Source organism: Lissotriton helveticus, chromosome 2_1, assembly GCF_964261635.1.
Source record: "Lissotriton helveticus chromosome 2_1, aLisHel1.1, whole genome shotgun sequence".
In the NCBI taxonomy this organism is placed as follows: domain Eukaryota; kingdom Metazoa; phylum Chordata; class Amphibia; order Caudata; family Salamandridae; genus Lissotriton; species Lissotriton helveticus.
Genome location: NC_136059.1, coordinates 1,638,407,768 through 1,638,427,311, shown reverse-complemented (window position 1 = coordinate 1,638,427,311; position 19,544 = coordinate 1,638,407,768).

The window sequence follows — 19,544 nt, the reverse complement described above, 5'->3', positions numbered from 1 at the left end:
TAATATCCACTCAAACAAGTTGCCCGTCATGGAAAGGACCCACAGACCAGGTAGGTATTTGCCATATTCTTTATTCGAAGCAGCAGCAAAAGAGAATGCAAAGCGGCAGCAAAATGTCCAGCCAGCCGACGCGTTTCGTGCTAGCGCACTTCTTCAAAGGCTCTGGCTTTCTGTGGCGGTGAATAGGGATTTGTGACACCACATAAGTAAGGATAAAGTCCCGCCCATGTGGGCGTGGCTGCACTGCGGCCCGATGGTAGCTGTAGTGCTAGTATTGCTTCAGTGAGCTGCCTTATTCATGCAACAGTACACGTTTTACCCCAGTGGGTTTGCGCCTCCCAGCACCTCCGTCGCTGTTGTCATTCACCTTCAAACAAACGGCACTGATCTCCATATCCGGGGTGCCATTTGACTCCTCCGGTGGTGGGCTGCACGCAGCCCCAGGGTCCTTTCCGCGGCTCAGGCAGGCCGCTAATATCCACTCAAACAAGTTGCCCGTCATGGAAAGGACCCACAGACCAGGTAGGTATTTGCCATATTCTTTATTCGAAGCAGCAGCAAAAGAGAATGCAAAGCGGCAGCAAAATGTCCAGCCAGCCGACGCGTTTCGTGCTAGCGCACTTCTTCAAAGGCTCTGGCTTTCTGTGGCGGTGAATAGGCATTTGTGACACCACATAAGTAAGGATAAAATCCCGCCCAAGTGGGCGTGGCCGCACTGCGGCCCGATGGTAGCTGTAGTGCTAGTATTGCTTCAGTGAGCTGCCTTATTCATGCAACAGTACACGTTTTACCCCAGTGGGTTTGCGCCTCCCAGCACCTCCGTCGCTGTTGTCATTCACCTTCAAACAAACGGCACTGATCTCCATATCCGGGGTGCCATTTGACTCCTCCGGTGGTGGGCTGCACGCAGCCCCAGGGTCCTTTCCGCGGCTCAGGCAGGCCGCTAATATCCACTCAAACAAGTTGCCCGTCATGGAAAGGACCCACAGACCAGGTAGGTATTTGCCATATTCTTTATTCGAAGCAGCAGCAAAAGAGAATGCAAAGCGGCAGCAAAATGTCCAGCCAGCCGACGCGTTTCGTGCTAGCGCACTTCTTCAAAGGCTCTGGCTTTCTGTGGCGGTGAATAGGCATTTGTGACACCACATAAGTAAGGATAAAGTCCCGCCCATGTGGGCGTGGCCGCACTGCGGCCCGATGGTAGCTGTAGTGCTAGTATTGCTTCAGTGAGCTGCCTTATTCATGCAACAGTACACGTTTTACCCCAGTGGGTTTGCGCCTCCCAGCACCTCCGTCGCTGTTGTCATTCACCTTCAAACAAACGGCACTGATCTCCATATCCGGGGTGCCATTTGACTCCTCCGGTGGTGGGCTGCACGCAGCCCCAGGGTCCTTTCCGCGGCTCAGGCAGGCCGCTAATATCCACTCAAACAAGTTGCCCGTCATGGAAAGGACCCACAGACCAGGTAGGTATTTGCCATATTCTTTATTCGAAGCAGCAGCAAAAGAGAATGCAAAGCGGCAGCAAAATGTCCAGCCAGCCGACGTGTTTCGTGCTAGCGCACTTCTTCAAAGGCTCTGGCTTTCTGTGGCGGTGAATAGGCATTTGTGACACCACATAAGTAAGGATAAAGTCCCGCCCATGTGGGCGTGGCCGCACTGCGGCCCGATGGTAGCTGTAGTGCTAGTATTGCTTCAGTGAGCTGCCTTATTCATGCAACAGTACACGTTTTACCCCAGTGGGTTTGCGCCTCCCAGCACCTCCGTCGCTGTTGTCATTCACCTTCAAACAAACGGCACTGATCTCCATATCCGGGGTGCCATTTGACTCCTCCGGTGGTGGGCTGCACGCAGCCCCAGGGTCCTTTCCGCGGCTCAGGCAGGCCGCTAATATCCACTCAAACAAGTTGCCCGTCATGGAAAGGACCCACAGACCAGGTAGGTATTTGCCATATTCTTTATTCGAAGCAGCAGCAAAAGAGAATGCAAAGCGGCAGCAAAATGTCCAGCCAGCCGACGCGTTTCGTGCTAGCGCACTTCTTCAAAGGCTCTGGCTTTCTGTGGCGGTGAATAGGCATTTGTGACACCACATAAGTAAGGATAAAGTCCCGCCCATGTGGGCGTGGCCGCAGTGCGGCCCGATGGTAGCTGTAGTGCTAGTATTGCTTCAGTGAGCTGCCTTATTCATGCAACAGTACACGTTTTACCCCAGTGGGTTTGCGCCTCCCAGCACCTCCGTCGCTGTTGTCATTCACCTTCAAACAAACGGCACTGATCTCCATATCCGGGGTGCCATTTGACTCCTCCGGTGGTGGGCTGCACGCAGCCGCAGGGTCCTTTCCGCGGCTCAGGCAGGCCGCTAATATCCACTCAAACAAGTTGCCCGTCATGGAAAGGACCCACAGACCAGGTAGGTATTTGCCATATTCTTTATTCGAAGCAGCAGCAAAAGAGAATGCAAAGCGGCAGCAAAATGTCCAGCCAGCCGACGCGTTTCGTGCTAGCGCACTTCTTCAAAGGCTCTGGCTTTCTGTGGCGGTGAATAGGCATTTGTGACACCACATAAGTAAGGATAAAGTCCCGCCCATGTGGGCGTGGCCGCACTGCGGCCCGATGGTAGCTGTAGTGCTAGTATTGCTTCAGTGAGCTGCCTTATTCATGCAAAACGTGTACTGTTGCATGAATAAGGCAGCTCACTGCCATGACGGGCAACTTGTTTGAGTGGATATTAGCGGCCTGCCTGAGCCGCGGAAAGGACCCTGGGGCTGCGTGCAGCCCACCACCGGAGGAGTCAAATGGCACCCCGGATATGGAGATCAGTGCCGTTTGTTTGAAGGTGAATGACAACAGCGACGGAGGTGCTGGGAGGCGCAAACCCACTGGGATAAAACGTGTACTGTTGCATGAATAAGGCAGCTCACTGAAGCAATACTAGCACTACAGCTACCATCGGGCCGCAGTGCGGCCACGCCCACATGGGCGGGACTTTATCCTTACTTATGTGGTGTCACAAATGCCTATTCACCGCCACAGAAAGCCAGAGCCTTTGAAGAAGTGCGCTAGCACGAAACGCGTCGGCTGGCTGGACATTTTGCTGCCGCTTTGCATTCTCTTTTGCTGCTGCTTCGAATAAAGAATATGGCAAATACCTACCTGGTCTGTGGGTCCTTTCCATGACGGGCAACTTGTTTGAGTGGATATTAGCGGCCTGCCTGAGCCGCGGAAAGGACCCTGGGGCTGCGTGCAGCCCACCACCGGAGGAGTCAAATGGCACCCCGGATATGGAGATCAGTGCCGTTTGTTTGAAGGTGAATGACAACAGCGACGGAGGTGCTGGGAGGCGCAAACCCACTGGGGTAAAACGTGTACTGTTGCATGAATAAGGCAGCTCACTGAAGCAATACTAGCACTACAGCTACCATCGGGCCGCAGTGCGGCCACGCCCACATGGGCGGGACTTTATCCTTACTTATGCGGTGTCACAAATGCCTATTCACCGCCACAGAAAGCCAGAGCCTTTGAAGAAGTGCGCTAGCACGAAACGCGTCGGCTGGCTGGACATTTTGCTGCCGCTTTGCATTCTCTTTTGCTGCTGCTTCGAATAAAGAATATGGCAAATACCTACCTGGTCTGTGGGTCCTTTCCATGACGGGCAACTTGTTTGAGTGGATATATATATGCATATATATATCCTTTCCTGACCACACGAGTAATCACGCTCTCAGGAAAACAGCAACGCAGCAAGTTTGGAGTAGAAAAAGGTTGTTTACTTAATGGAGTTAGAGAAGTAAACAACCTTTTTCTAACCTTTTTCTACTCCAAACTTGCTGTGTTGCTGTTTTCCTGAGAGCGTGATTACTCGTGTGGTCAGGAAAGGATTAGTGTGCCGGTGTGCTCCGCCGGCGTTCACGCCACATTTCACGGGTCCCTGAGGTACAGAAGGAGCGCAACAAACATGGGATATATGTATATGGATATATATATAAATATATATATACATATATATGTATATATACATATATATATAGGATACACATGTGCCTTACTCCCTCGACAGGGCGAAATAACATTTCCTAGGCAATTTCCCAAATGTTCAGAATCAGACTATATCAAATGCTGCTCATATTTCTTGATGGGCCTTCCTAACTAATTCTGTCAAAAGTGAGGAGGTGTTGGTAACGTGTCTGTTGTGAAATCTAACATGGCAGATTGTCCTGTGCTGAGGGGGCTCAATTTGAGAAACAATGGAAAAAGAAGAACAAAAACACATACATTCACTTTACAAAGACACCAAATATTTGCAAACATAAAACTATGCTTCGACGAAATGTTATTAATCAGCACAGAAATGTGGAAGGAGCTATCTTTTTCGGAATGTATTAAACTGATACTCACGCCTTCTCCATGATGGTATGCATGCAATCAGGCCTTTAATTTATCATCTGCCCATTTGTCAAGAGTTTATGCAGCCATAAGTTAGCCACTCGGTTGTATACATCTTTGCAAACTCTTTAAGGACAATTTTAGCTTGTATAACTTTATGTTCTATAAAATTAAAAAATCATATTGTACTCTCCACAGCGCAAATTGGAAAAAAGCTCTAAGGATTACAAGGATTAGATTATGGAGTGCTATTGGTCTCCTGATGCAGAGCACATCCCAGGAGGCTTTGTTTGCAGGTAATAACACTGATTTCTCATTTTCAATTTCCTGCCAGTGGGCATCTTAAGATCATTTTCTGACCCTGAAAATGTGTTTTTCTTTATGAACAGATTACATTTTCTCTACTAAGAGCATCACTTCAACTCTTTGCCAGCGGATGAAGTGCATTAAAAGAAGTTTGGGGACTGCTCACAGGAGCACAATGGCGGCGTGGTCAGTAAGTGTGGAGTTGGGCCCAGAGATGTGCTCAAATAGAACAAGATATTATACAACTATTTTGTTCATTTTTCACCACGTGAAGAACAATCATTGGCAAAGCCAATAGGTCTCCCCTATGCAAGAACAATTGGCTTTGCCAATGTGTTTTAGCCATGTTGTACACCGCAAATGTTGATGCTTTGTTTTTAACTTTGGGCACAAGGTTAGAGAGAGGGTGGCAAGCAGAAGCCACATGAAAGCTCGGCTCATTTTGGGCTTGAGGTTCCAAGGGGAGTGCGATGTGTGCCAGAGTCTGCCATCTGGCTCGAGCCTGGCTCGAATTTTAAGTGACTCGCCCACCTCTACGTCATGCCAAGGTGTACATATTGGCCATATCGAAAGGTGAAAAATTAGGTTAAGGCATGCTGTGAGGATCTGTTGCAGTGAAGTGGCAGAGATTGTAACTCTGTAGCATTTGGCTATTAGTAACTAAGAAAACATTGAGGTGTTTGGAATAGTGTCTACTATGAGTAAAATAAATATAAAAAGTAATTGTGCAAAATACATTACATCAGTCATAAGATAACGTGGCTATCAAAATAGAATGCATAGTGTATGAAGTGTTGTAAAGAGATATAGAAAGATGATGTTTAAATAATAAAAAAACAATGAATTAATAAAACAATGAGGTTCTCTGTCGTATGCAAGTAAATACAAGAAACAAGACATTTCCATCCTATCATTAAGTGTGCGCAGTTGTATAGTGTCCAAAGTTCTGATCCAATAAATCTCCCTTAGTAGGAGTCTCTTAGTCACATTGCCCCAGTACAAAAACAGGAACCTCCAGTGTCTGAAATCTTACTTGTGATGCAGTGTGTTGATGATCTGAAAAGTGAGTTGCCACTGACGATTTCAAGTTCTTTCTTCATATGTTCCTCTTGTCTTCAGAAATTAGGATTTTAATTTTCCTCTCCATTTTCCTGATGTATGTCTCCACATGGACATTTTAATGTATATATGTAAATAGTGGTATTGTAGTTACCTTTACTTTTTAGTTTTATATGATTCATTTTATATGGGTGATTTGATTGACCCTTGACCTTGGAAATAGTTACTAGGGATATCTTTGAGTCACTCACTCTTCAGAACCCCTCTGAAAAAAGATATGGTTGTCTATGAAATATAGAGAGCGTACATGGTTAGCATAATAACTTTTGTGGTTCGGCCTTTCTGAGCTTTAATAATCTCCTGTGGATCCTCACTTGACATGCTGCACACTGACCTGTGCTGAACCATGAGAGAGACTGAAATATACAAGTTAAGAAAATTAATATAAGATTTTTTTAAAATTGTGCTACATGTTTTATGATTTGCTCAGGGGCGCTTTGAATATTGCCTCTTTGTCTGTGTCTGTGTATGTAACCCCATGACAGTCCTTCCCTATTCCGCAACATGTTGCAAAGCTCTGTGACGGGTGTTGTAAGGCGGGAGATGATGCCAAGATGAGACTATCCTTGCCATCCAACGGCCCACCCCACCCAAGGACCAAGCCTAAGACAGCAATGTTCTGAAGCAAGTAATTGGCCCACTGATATCATCAGCTCCATGTGCAGGATGTCCCCATCTAGCCGGCCTGTTCAATCAGTATATCTGAATAGGGTCCTTGTTGACTAGTCTTTTCAGGGAATGGGGGCACGTGATGTTCAGTGGCTGTTTTGTTGCAATAAGGCAAATTAAGTAGTACTAGCTTGTCCCCTAGAGGCACCAACCGATATCTGGTAGGCAGCAGCAGTAGTACCACTTATCGGCAAAGGATTAGACCTTATATTCATGGGAGAATTGATGGCTGGCAAGTATATCCCAACAGCTAGTAAAGTCTAATGGACAGGGCATTCACTGGCAGTAAACACCAGTGAATAAGGCATTAACTAGAATTAAATGTACGTTTGATAAATCACTCGCTTTTCAGCGAGCGTCTGTTATGCATGCCCAAAAATAATCCACAAATTCAGCTGTTAGAAGGTTATATTCCTCTCTGGGTGATAATTAGTCAATAATATTGATATTTAATCAGTGTCATTCATACTTAGACGCTTGAAACTATTTGTTTAAATAATAAAAGTAGTGGCAACCTTTTGCTCCCATATGTATTTCTCAAGTCTTGATTCTGCCTGTGGGTATGTATGATGGGTAGAGTGGACGAGTGTACTTTCAGAGCGGAGTTCATGCTGGATGGGCCAGGGGCGGCCTTAGGCATGTGCAAGCTGTGCACCTGCACAGGGCCGCCAAACCCCAGGGGCCGCCACGCCGATATATATCCTTAACATAATAATCCTCTGAGGATGGATACATATTACCGTGGCGGCCCCTGGCAGGGATTTGGCAGCCTCTGGCTCTGTTCCACTTCCAAACACTCTGACCCCCCCTCTTCACTGGCCTCTGCGCCTGCATTCCTCTGGGGGCCCCCTACCTACGCTCCCTGCCCAGGGCTGCCATGAGCCTAGAGCCGCCCCTGGATGGGCCCATCTCTTCCAAATGCTCCAATCATATTGCAGAAGCGTTGAGCATCTGAAATATGCTCTGAATATTTATGGATATGCTCCAATGCCAGTACTCAGATTCTCGAGCCATCTCCTCAGATGCTCCTTGTTTATTTGGCTGTAAGACACTAGGTTGTTCTGGCTTCAGTAGACCTGAATGCAATTATCAATTGTATGTTGTTTCCAATCACAACCCCACAGGGCAAGAGGGATAACTTAAGAGGCTCAAACATACAGCATTACCAGAGAGTTTGTAATGATGGAAGGATGGGAAAGGATCACCTTTATGACTTTCCATCACATTGTCTTAGTATGATAGGAAAGAATTATGGAAAAGGTAAGAATAACTGTGCCTGATCCCTGCTGGGAAAGAAGTGTGAGTTATTGGAGCACAGCAGCAGCTGATGTGTCTTACTTGGCACACACTCTGGCTCATGTCTTCAGATGCCAGACTCTTCAGCTTGGCACTATAATGTCACTGGTATGCCCATCTGCATGCTAAACTTAGAAGGGATATGAGTCTGAGAACAAACTTCCTTCCAGCAGAGAGATGGGTGGGAGTGTAAAAGCATGTGTAAAGACAAGAGCAAATAAGCACTGGCAAAGCCAGATCTGGTCTCGGCAAGCCTGACATTGTTTTGATGTATTTTTTTTTTTTTACAAACATGTGATATTAAAAATATAAAAGCATTATAAACGTAATAGAAAGTTAAGTGTAGAAAAAGTCTAACAGTGTCATTCATATGTTTGCAAAGAAAAGTAATTAAAAAATGACCTGTGGAAAAAAGTCACCCAGTGCAAAAATGGATACAATATTTAAAATGAAGGTAGAAATGAAAGCATAGATTGGCCCTCCTTCCCTAACAGTGAAGTGGACTACTTTCTAGATGGATGTGCACATGTGCACTGTAGGATTGAAATTAAAAGTGGTGCTATGTGTGTCTCTCCAGGTAATAACCAGGGTGATATTGGTCACATTGCCTGTTAAATTTCGGAAGGTCAAACCTACCAAGATTTACTGGGGGAAAACTCCCAGTAATTACCAGGACGAACGCATTTTGGTGCGTTAAGCACCACAATACATGTGTTATTCCCCATTACCAAGAAAAACTCAAGAGTATTAGCTATTTATTGCGTGCGATAAATTTAGCAGTCAGGTTGTCTGATTTAATCAATTGTGACAAATATCGACCACCCTTGGAGTGTTCTCATAATCAGGTATTCTGAGTCAAAGACTGTTGAAAGCCTTCTCAACAAGGAATTCCACATGAGGACAGTGGCATACTTCCTACAGTGGGTGGGTCACTATTTCCTGCTTGCCCATATAGTTAACTATTCTGCCCATAATAGGCTTGGCCAGTTTCAGAGTCTGATATGGAAGCAGAGAAATCTGACATTACCATTGAAGTGCTGAAATGAAAACAGATCTATTTTGTATTCAATATAATTCAGTTGATAAATACTAAAATGAGATATAGTACCTATATATCATTCAGTAATATGTATGACTGTCATGAACCTGACCTTCAGTAGGAACATACCCACATGCCATAGGAGTTGAAGGTCACACGATGCTTGAACACCCTGCTACACGACAAACTGTATAAAGTGTTGGCAACCTGTTTCAAACATACCAACCATGCCAACTTGTGAAAGAGATGCCAAGCAAGCTACTGTGTTACAGCACTGGAGTAAGTTAAAGTTTCAGAAAGTAAAGCTCAGATCAACTGTCTTGCTGTGAGTTTGCATGTATTTTTTCTTTCCTGCAAAATACAGAGTGTGCAAAACTGCCACATTGGGACTAGTTTAACCAGGCAGTACATGGTTAATACTCGTCCAATGAGAACCACCGTCCCTGAACATCAGAGTGGCACTCGGCAAGGAAGTCTCTCTCCACTTCCCTTTAAATCCTAGTCATGCCAAAAAGAAAGACAGTTAATCGAAAAGTGGGCATGAAAAAAAAGAAAACGGAAAAACTAAACAGAAAATGTAAGTTTACTAAAGTCATAGGTGTACAAATGAAATATATATGGTTAGAGCAGTTGGTATTTCATAGGAAACTCAACTTATAAATGAGGTATTCTGAGTGCCGAGCTCCAAATCAAAGACATACACTTTTGGACCAGTAGGAACCTTGTGAGAAGCAAAACCTCAATGTGTCGTCATGCGCCCCACATCTCCACAGTTAACTTTGTTGTGTTACACAGCCTGTCAACACCTCTGGTAATGAGACTTCCAAATGTGACTCCTGGTGGGGGGAGGGGGTCTGTGGCTTTTATGCAGTCTGAAAATGAAAGATGTGCTGTAGTTTTTTAAGTCAAAGTGTGGTCACGAGCTTCCGCTGCCCACTTTCCTAAATTAGTGACCTACTTGGTTCCCGATTTTTGGAACATAGCTTAATAATTATATGTTCAGAGAATGTTTTATCTTTTACAAAGTTTTAACTACTGTCCGTCTCGTTGACTAGATTTATTTTACGAGGGAAAAATAAGAGTATCGCTGTCTGCAACCAGCTATAGCAGCTGTAGCTTCACGATTTTTTCGGTCGCATTTTATCTTAAGAGGAACCAACAGTGTTCCCAGCGCGCGCCTATTCCTAACCACTGAGGCCCCTGGAGACGGAGCCGGCTTCCGGCTCGAGCCCACTCCGCGCGCCTGCGGTTCGCTGCATTCCCGTGGAAGCATTCATACCGTCCCCTGCGAAATGTGGGTCCAATGAAACAAAAGGATGGACCACAGCGACCGTTGCGTGGCTCGTGACGCCTCCTCGCGCGCGGAACGAGGGGACACATTATCATGTCTCTGCCATATTGTCCCAAAGAACACGCGTGACTCTGTAAGGGTGAATGACAGAAGAGAGACGTTTGCAGTTTTTTAGTAGGAAAACATTAGTTCTGGAGCGTCCCGGGCTCTGAAAAAAGGGCACGTTATTGTTTCTGGTTGCGATATAGCTCACTGCACCTTCAATACCACAATTTAGAGCATGGCATGGGTACTCACAAACATTTTCCCAGGGGCCACAAAGTTGGTCTGTTAAGTGACCAAGCGCTGCTTAGATCCCTGCAGGGTAGCAGTTGGGGTGGGGGAAGAGGGTTGGCGGTAAGGTGGGTGTAGGGGAATCGCAAAGCTTATTTTGGTAAGATTTTACTCAGTTTTTGTGTCACAAAAGTGACGCAAACCCAATTTACTTTCCAGTACTAAACTTGTTTAGCGCTGGAAATAACGAGAAAGTAATGCAAAGCAGCGCATAGCGCTGTTTTCCATTACTTAGCGCCAAGGGGGCGTACCATGGGTGGAGCATGGGCGTTGTCATGCAACCACCCAAGGTTTCTCATGCTAAACCCAATTTACTAAACAAAGTAAACAAGGTTAAGCATGAAAAAACTGTGCCCTTTAAACCCCTTAAGTGCTGCTGTCGACCGTTGGACGTCGCGAGCACTACCTTCGTAGTGCTGCGCACGTCCAATGGCTGGCGTGGCCCCGCCTTTTTTGAGGAAGTGCCGCACTGCTGCGAAATCGTGTCCGCGGCCAACGGGTTAAAGTAGACGCAAGGAAGGAGAAATGCTTTAATTTCTCCTTCTTTCTCCTTCCTTTCCCGCCTTTGCATGTGTGCTGCAGTGTACAGCAGACATACAAAGAGGGAAAAGGTTTTAAGTTAGTCTAAGCATAGTATTTTGTACTGGAAGGGCACCCTTCCAGTACAAAACCTATGCTAGACTCACGGAGACACCCTTGCACCCTGGTGTAAATGTGCCTCTGTGGCGCACAGCAGTTGATTTCAGCACAGGCACAAGGGAGAGGGGAGGAGAGTGCCTTATTTTAGGAAATTGGGCGCTCTCCTCCTCTCTCCTTTTCAGCCAGTGCAGCATTTGCGGCTGCTGCAGTACACTACATGAAAACATTGTAAATCTCCATCTTAGTGTCTGAGTTGCACAATTTGAAACCAGAATCTTAGGACTAATCCTTTAACCAAATTGTGGGATCCTAGTGAATTGCTTTATTTCACTTTCCCTCGTTTTTCTTCATTATTACATCTGAGGACCTTGAAATACATGACTTAAGGGTGTGTGCTCTGCAAACCACCCCCTGTGTTTGATTTAATCAACTATAATTTTATTCATGTATAATCGAAACCCATGTCACCCAAAGACAGGACAAACAAAATGAGCCTCTTAGTTTGTTATTGGCATTGTTGTCAGAGTGAGGGGAAGAATTAATGTTTCTAATTTCATGTTTGAAAACTAGCACTTTAAAAAAAATACTTCTCAGTGTACTGATATAATCTGATGTTCTAAGGTAAAACAGTTCTTTGTGTGAATGAAATACACTTTTTGAAATTTAAACAGACTTTATCATACTTCTAACTTTTGCTGCAAGATGTCTTTAAAAATGAAGGTATCTTGAAAGTTAACCAGTGCCGGACACCCTAGTCACTGCCTTCCTTTAACTTAAATTATACAATAGAACACCGAAGCTAGGAATATCGCGATACACTAATATCGTTGACAGAATATCGAGGGACAAAACATCGAAATGTAAGTGCATATAGAGGAAGCATAGATTTGCTATTCTTGACTCCACATTTATGCACCTTGAAGATAATATATATTGCTGAGGTACATATATGTGGAGTTGGGGGCAGAAAATCTGTAGGTACTTACTTTTCAATATGTTGTTGTTCTATATTGTGTCCATGATATTTGGTGCCTTCGAGATTCCTTGCTCCAAATTCTTTGGGCATGCTGCTAAACTGCATTTTAATTGTGGCACCTGAGTGAAAATATCACAGAGTGCTGCAATGCTCTTGTCTGAAATTTTACACAAAATATAGGTGACAAGAGTGTCAAATCTCAGAAAGGATGCGCATCTTCCAGGCCTGAGATTCCACTTGCTTTTTCCCCTTCTGCTGTTCTTCCGCGTAATGTCACTGTGCCAATCCATGGATGTAATGATCCTACGCCCCATATTTGCATGTAATATCTTGTACTAGCCAGCATCTCGCCTCAAGGCCTTGTCAATGGTTGTTGTAAGTGATAAGGCTATTTGAGCCTTATACACTGTGAACAGCGCACCTTATGGAAGCACTATTTATCAAATACATAACAAGTTTGTTCAAATCCACATACATAGCTGATGTCACAACAGCTTGGAGATGGAGGCTTAAGCATTTTGTCTGTTAGCGGGTAGGGGGCGTGGTTGGCGCTAAGCATAGGAGCGCACCTGCTGACCGGCATTAAGCAGGCATGGCTTCGGGCCCAAGGATCAGTGAATGTGGCTGGCAGTCCAAAGGAGAGCCAAGGAAATCCAGGAAGCAAATATGCCTGGAACTCACAAGTCAAGGCTCCATGAGATTGGGACCGGCTCCGCAGCCGGGGCCTGCAGACATGAGACAGAGTTACGGGATTGCGGAGCTTAACGTGTCACTTCTGGTTTCAGATATGATACGACTGTAAATGCTGAAAAGGGAAAAGGCAGACAGCACTATAAAAGAGGATGAAAGACATACCATTGGCATACCAGGGAGGTTCCACATAATAATGCTGTGGCACTAGATAAGAGGCCTACATGCATTATATAACAAGCAGGGCTGGCCATACAGCTTTGCTGTCCTACGACAACATTTTCAAATACTCATCAGTAGGAATTCCTGCAGGGCGGTGACGTGGGGAGGGGGAGGGGCAGAGCGGGGCGTAGTAATGTATGGATTACGGAGTTTAATAGGTAATTAAACATATAAATAAATAAAAACGAATTTCGTTGCGCGCACTGCATCACCAAATGTGATGCAGTGCTCGCAACGAAATTCGTTTTATTTATTTATATGTTTACTTATCTGTTAAACTCCGTAATCCATACATTACTACCCCCATCCTGCCCCTCCCCACGTCACCGCCCTGCAGGAACTCCTACTGCCGACCGCGGCTGCAAATACTCCCCACCATGTCTCCTGCTTCTCTACATGCATAGTTACTCACGCACATACACAACACACATGATCAAATCTAATTCAATTTTCCCCTCTTGCAAATTACTTGCCTCTCTTTCACACTTAGCAAAATAAGTGGTCTTGGAACTTTTCTCCCAGCGAAGACATATTAAAATAAAACATATTTAGGGCCACTGGAATTGTGCGGCAGGGGATGACCAAATTATGCATCGGGGTTTACTAAAGCATGTGGCAAAATAAGGCAAATTGTGCGGCATGACGTGCCACATTTTTGTGATGGTATTACCTCATTATTTTGTCTTTTTTTAAAAAAACATATTCACATTAACCCGGCAAATGTTTTATTCACCTCATTAGTACCAGTCTTGACAACCAAATACAGCATCAATCAACTGAAAGATGACCTATCTACCTTTGTACATTGCTTTCCACAGCACAGCTATATGTGTCACATTTTTTGTATATTTGGTCCGTTTAAGCTAAAAAAAGAAAATAGCTAAAATCTACAGATCACGCAGCAGATGATGGATTGATTATGTGGCAAATGCAGCAAATCCATAATTATGTGGAATGCAGCGTGACCTCAAAATCCCATAATTCCAGTGGCGTATAGGATACTTTGGTTAGGACATCAAAAACTTGTACTTTTCACTTTCACCAAGTAAATAAAATGCACTACTTATATATTTTAAAGTTAATCTTTTATTTTAAAGGTAATCTTTTTTGATTGTGAAGGTGAGGGGTGCCACACAAAACGATTACTTTTTTATGTAGGCATATAGCTCTCTATTGTCAAAACACCTGTTGTATAGAGTACCCCTACTTACAGTGTCCTTTTGGTCAGCCCATGGCCAATTATTGTTTGCCTTTTTTGTTAATCTCAACTGCTTGCTTGTTATTCAATGACTTTTTTTCCACCTCTTGTGGTTTGTCACTCACTTAGAGCCAGGTTTCTTACCACCCTTTGACTGGATGACTTGTATCTTTCCACTGCTTATATTCATGAACAGCTTATCTCTTTTGCTTTCAAAATTCCACGGGACTGGATGTGTTTTCTTGCTCCCTCTCAATCACCCCTGTATGCTGACTCCTCCTGAAAATCGCTGTTCCCACTTACTCTTAGTTTTGCATTCTCACACCCAAGCTGGTACATTGCTTCACCACCCCATTTTATTGATTGTCATGTTCCTTCCTTCTCATTTTCAGTCATTGGAGGAATTGACCCGCAAACCCCTTGCACCTCTGTTGCCCCATCCCTCTCTCTCTTTCTTTTTACTGTAATTTTTTTTTATAAATTATTATGTGGGCCCAGCAGTTGCTATTTGCTGCCAAGCCCACCTTTCACTAAATGAGCTTTTGCATGCCTTCCATTATTTTTTTACTTTCCATTCAAAAAGGGGCATCTTCCATCTTGGCACAGTACATTTAAAAAAAAATGGCTGCCAGATCATGACGTATGTGCACATGCACAGTGCTGCATGCGTCATCATACTAGGCCAAATGTCAGTATGGGCTTTACATTATCACATATATGAAGGTACAAATAGCGGTACATTTTGGTTACACTGTGGGATTATGATGCTTACATCCACATGCAGTGTGATGCATTTTTGTGTATATATAAACATCCAGAGCCTTTTTTACCATACTGCTTATCGGTCAAAAAGCAGACGGTTGAGGAAGATCCTTTAGGTACGAAATGAAGGACAGAGCCTTACCTGTAGTTCATCTCCTGCTTGTTCATACAGCAGACAGTTATTGAAATTAAAAAATATGGACAGACAATCTTTGCTGCCTATATTTAGCACCGGAAGTACAGGATGGCATGCCTCTTCCCTCATGACCTATCAGTCAGTGCTTAATTTGAGCCAGTGGTTTCCGGTGCTCTGTACTGCCACTTATTTTTCAAGACCGGTGCTTGTGACAGTCTGCCACAAGGTGGGGCTGTCTGATTTAGAGATCAGTACAACAATAGTTAATTATCAATTCAATACATATTAAAAATTGCAATTACCTGCCACCCAAAGCATTTTTCTAGCATTGGGGGCCTGGAATAGTTGGTTAGTAGTTGTATTTTTGCTATCATTGGCAGCAGTGTCAGAAGCAACTGTGGTTCAGGCTGCAGTGGCCTCCTGACGTGGGCCTAGGCACTTCTTTTTTTTTTTTACAAATTAAGCACTGCTATCAGTGAAAGTCCCAAGGGTAGGGATCAAAAGCTGCAGAGTTTGGGAATGTTATGGCATTTTAAAGTTACATAGCCAGTGCTTTATTTGTAAAATATTAAGTGCCTGGGCTCTGACCAGGAGCCACTGCAGCTTGCACCACCCATTGCTCTTGTCATCGCTGCCAAAAGAACTACTAACCATCTCTCTCGCATGTAAATGCGACAGTTCACATTATTCAAGGTCCCCAAAGCTAAAGGAATGGAGGAAAGGTATTAGCAATTTTGCTGTATATTGTAGTCTTAAACTACTGTTGTTCTGCTCATCTCTAAATTAGATGAGCAGCACCACCATGTGGTGGACTGGTCCAAATATGGTGTTGACAATTAGGTGCAGCTGCCGAGCACCGGAAACTAATTAAGTGACGGTGCTGAGCACCAGAAAGCACCGGCTCAAATTAAGCACTTAAAATGCAAGATATTGTTAACGCTACATGTAAGAAACTGACCCAGTTTCTTTAATGTTTGCCACTGATTAAAATGCAGAATTCATGTAACTTATGCGATTACCATGATTTATGGAAAGTAATCAACGTGTAGGAGATCCCATCAGAATTGCGGGTTTTGAAACCACTGCAATTTATGCAATAATTATCACCAATAATCACCTCGCCAGAATGAAAACACAGGGGCTTCACTGGAACAACCAGCTATTCATACTTCATCGTGAAAGCCTAGTCTAGCGCTAGGGTCCAGCCTCGCTAGTGAGGGGCCCGAAGCCCTGTGTATCATGGCGCACCTCCTTGGCCCCACCAAAGCACCTGCTAAATGTGCCAAGAGGCATGCAACAAAAACACACACTGAAATGACCTCGCACATTTATTTGCCCTTCTACCATTCCCTGCTAAGCAGTGTTTAAGGTAATGCAGAACATTGCATTTACATGTTTTCTTAAAATGTTTGTGTGACTTTCTATGTATGTTTGTAGATATATATTCCTACATATAAATATATAACTAAAACCACACACAGAACTATACAAAGACAGATTTAAAGGTTTTACGCAACTCTGCATTATATATATATATATATGTCTATTTTGTATATGTATATAAAATATATATAGAGAGAGATAGATATACGCATAGATAGATACATAGATAGATAGATAGATAGATATGTTCACATACACACACATACACACTCTTAACAATTGAACTGTTGGTGGTGATGCCAGTAGGTTAATCTGTGGCCCAGTGTGTACACCTCCCTATGTTTCATGTACTGAGATGCCGCTGTATCCTAGGTAGAACTCCCCCTAAAATCCTGATGATTTTGTTCTTCCAGAGGCTCAAACAAGTAAGTAAACGAGTAGCACCATTTTCTCCCTCTCAGCAGCTCCTTCTGGGGCTCTCGGCACAAGGTCGAACCTATTTACCAAAAAGCTGCACAAGGGGCCTGCCTGTAGCCACTGTGGAGAAGTGCCGAAGGCAGAGTCCATCCTCCCCAGGGCTCCCCCTGGCCTGCCAGTGCGTCTCCAACAATATTTCCTTATTCTCAAATCCTTTCCTGCTATGATCCCTCTAAATGCAACTATAACTCTGTACTTGTACCTTCTTCCCTATCACATTTTAGCTTTCCCTTTGCTGCCCCCATCCCATTATTGCCCCCTCATCTTCCTGTGCCACACCCAGCACTGAGGGGAGCAACAGAGGTGAAACATGAACCAACAGAGGAAAGGAGGTGAGGCTAGATTGAGGAAACGATAAAGGAACATTGAGGTTGGAGTAGTTTGCTTTAAAGCTGACATCTCAAATACTGAAGAGTAGCAAATGATAGGTGGATGGTTTTAGGAATGTCACTTACCACTGGATTCAAGGTAGCCTGGCTGATGAGGGGTGTTAGCCCGAAACTAGTCCCAGGATGCTTGTTTCCAGTCCAGGGAAGACCTGTCTTGGCAGGTCAAGCTGGACTGTTCCCATGAGGCATAGGGCCAAGACTGATTTGCATATAGCCGGGTCTGAACTGGGGTGGCGAAGTGAGCTAAAGAACAATGAGGATTCAACCCAGATCTGTGACTGGGGGTGTGTGTCTGAAAGGTTTCAGCTCTCTGTCCATCATCTCCTTGTGTTTGCTTTGTTCGCCCTACGTTGGCTGGGTATGCCCAGACGTAGGTCAGTTTGCTTACTTTGCCAGTGATTCAGGCCAGCCTGGCTGATGAGAGGTGTCACCCCGAAACTGGTCCCAGGATTATTGTTTCTGGTCTAGGGAAGACCTGGCTTGGCAGTTCGGGCTGGACTGTTCCCATAAGGTACAGAACCAAAACTGATTTACATAGAGCTGCGTCTGAAATGGGGTGGGAAGTGAGCCAAATCAACCCAGATCTGTGACTGGGGTGAGTGTCTAAATAGTGTCCTGTCCATCATCTCCTTGTGTTTGGCTTGGGTAATGATGTAATCTTAGGCATTTTGCAAACCAATGCAAAACACCAGAAATTATGAAAATTACACTGGCATCAATGACATTTTGCTTGAGCCTATATTTTTACCACCTTTGAAAGTGCCAAATGATTGTTTGTCACTGAAGCTTCCCCCAACCCGTTTTTCGGGGCCAATTTCCCCCCTGTTGTCTAGTGAGCTTTCTGCCCATAGGGGGCAGATTGGGTGGAAAGCCCCAAAATGGTTTACAGGGGTGGCAGAAAGACTGAACTGACCTACTGGGGTGGGGCTCAGCCCCATGCTTGGGTGAGGCACCCCAAACACCTTTTTTGGGACTATTTGTCCCTTGGTACTTTTTGCTAAAAATGCAACAGCAATTTTTAACACCTTTAAATAAATGCCAGAAGATATCACAATAACATACAAACAACAATATAACACCACCATTAAAGCATACCAGTGCACAACACAACAGCATAAAAAATAAAACACAATAATCACAGTATAGCACAATGCAAAATGTATAAAAAGATGCAACATCATAACACATAAACACCACAACAAATATTCACACTCATTCTTGTCACTCATAACCACTTCTGCAAATCTTTCATAATACAGTGGGAAAATGTGTTTGCACCTAGCACTGCTTTGGTTACACCTAGACCATGTATTAGAGTCAATCAAAAAAGATTTTCTAAATAGGCCCAAGTTCCTCTCTTTTCTGCTGTGCTGAGCATTTGCTTAAGGACCAGATGAATATTGTCCAGTGACCATCTGAGTACATGCTTACTATGTCCTTTCTTCACCCCTCAGCTGCCCGCCAGAGGAGCTATTCAAGCCTGGGTGCAGTTGCAGATAGGATTGTGAGTGCAGGAGGCAGTGGCTTAAAGGAAACCCCACGTGTTGGGTCCAGGTATATTTCATTTTACTTTGCCTTTTCTTGAAACTAGTTAGACTTTCTTTCAAGATATTTTTTTCGCTAGTCAGCACACTGATCCTCATGCATAGCATAGAGCGCTATAAAACAAAATCTAAACATGCACGTCTTTAGAAACAGCTCTCCCTTCTTGACTGTCTGCTTCCATCTCTTCGGAATTTGTCCTCTTTTTTCAGCTCAGACTCGAAAATCTGAAGAAATCTTCGGGCATCATAGCGCTGATCACCTGCAGGCCGGGTAGCGGATCGCATTCGATTTTATTAAATGCATAGTGGTGTAGGTAAGGTATCTATGTTTGGCAGTTCTACATATATATTTAGGGATTGTGTTTATCACAGCACTCAACAAAATATTCCAGACATGTTCTCATTGGAACAGTATCTTCAGAACCAGTATCCCACTGTTGGGTCACAAAGACACCCCCAAAAAAGGAAAAAATTACAAAATGATGATTCTATTAATTTTTTCACCGAACGAAATGTTTAACAACAAGGATTTGCAATGCAATCGGTCTCGCCTTTGGCACCCTATATGTATTAAGCTATGCAGCACATTAGCCTGGGTGCAGAAACATCTACTGTTCTTTAACATGGAGGGAAAATAAGTACCAAACGCCAGGTGTTGGAACACATGAAGAGAAATATTGCCTTTCAGCGGG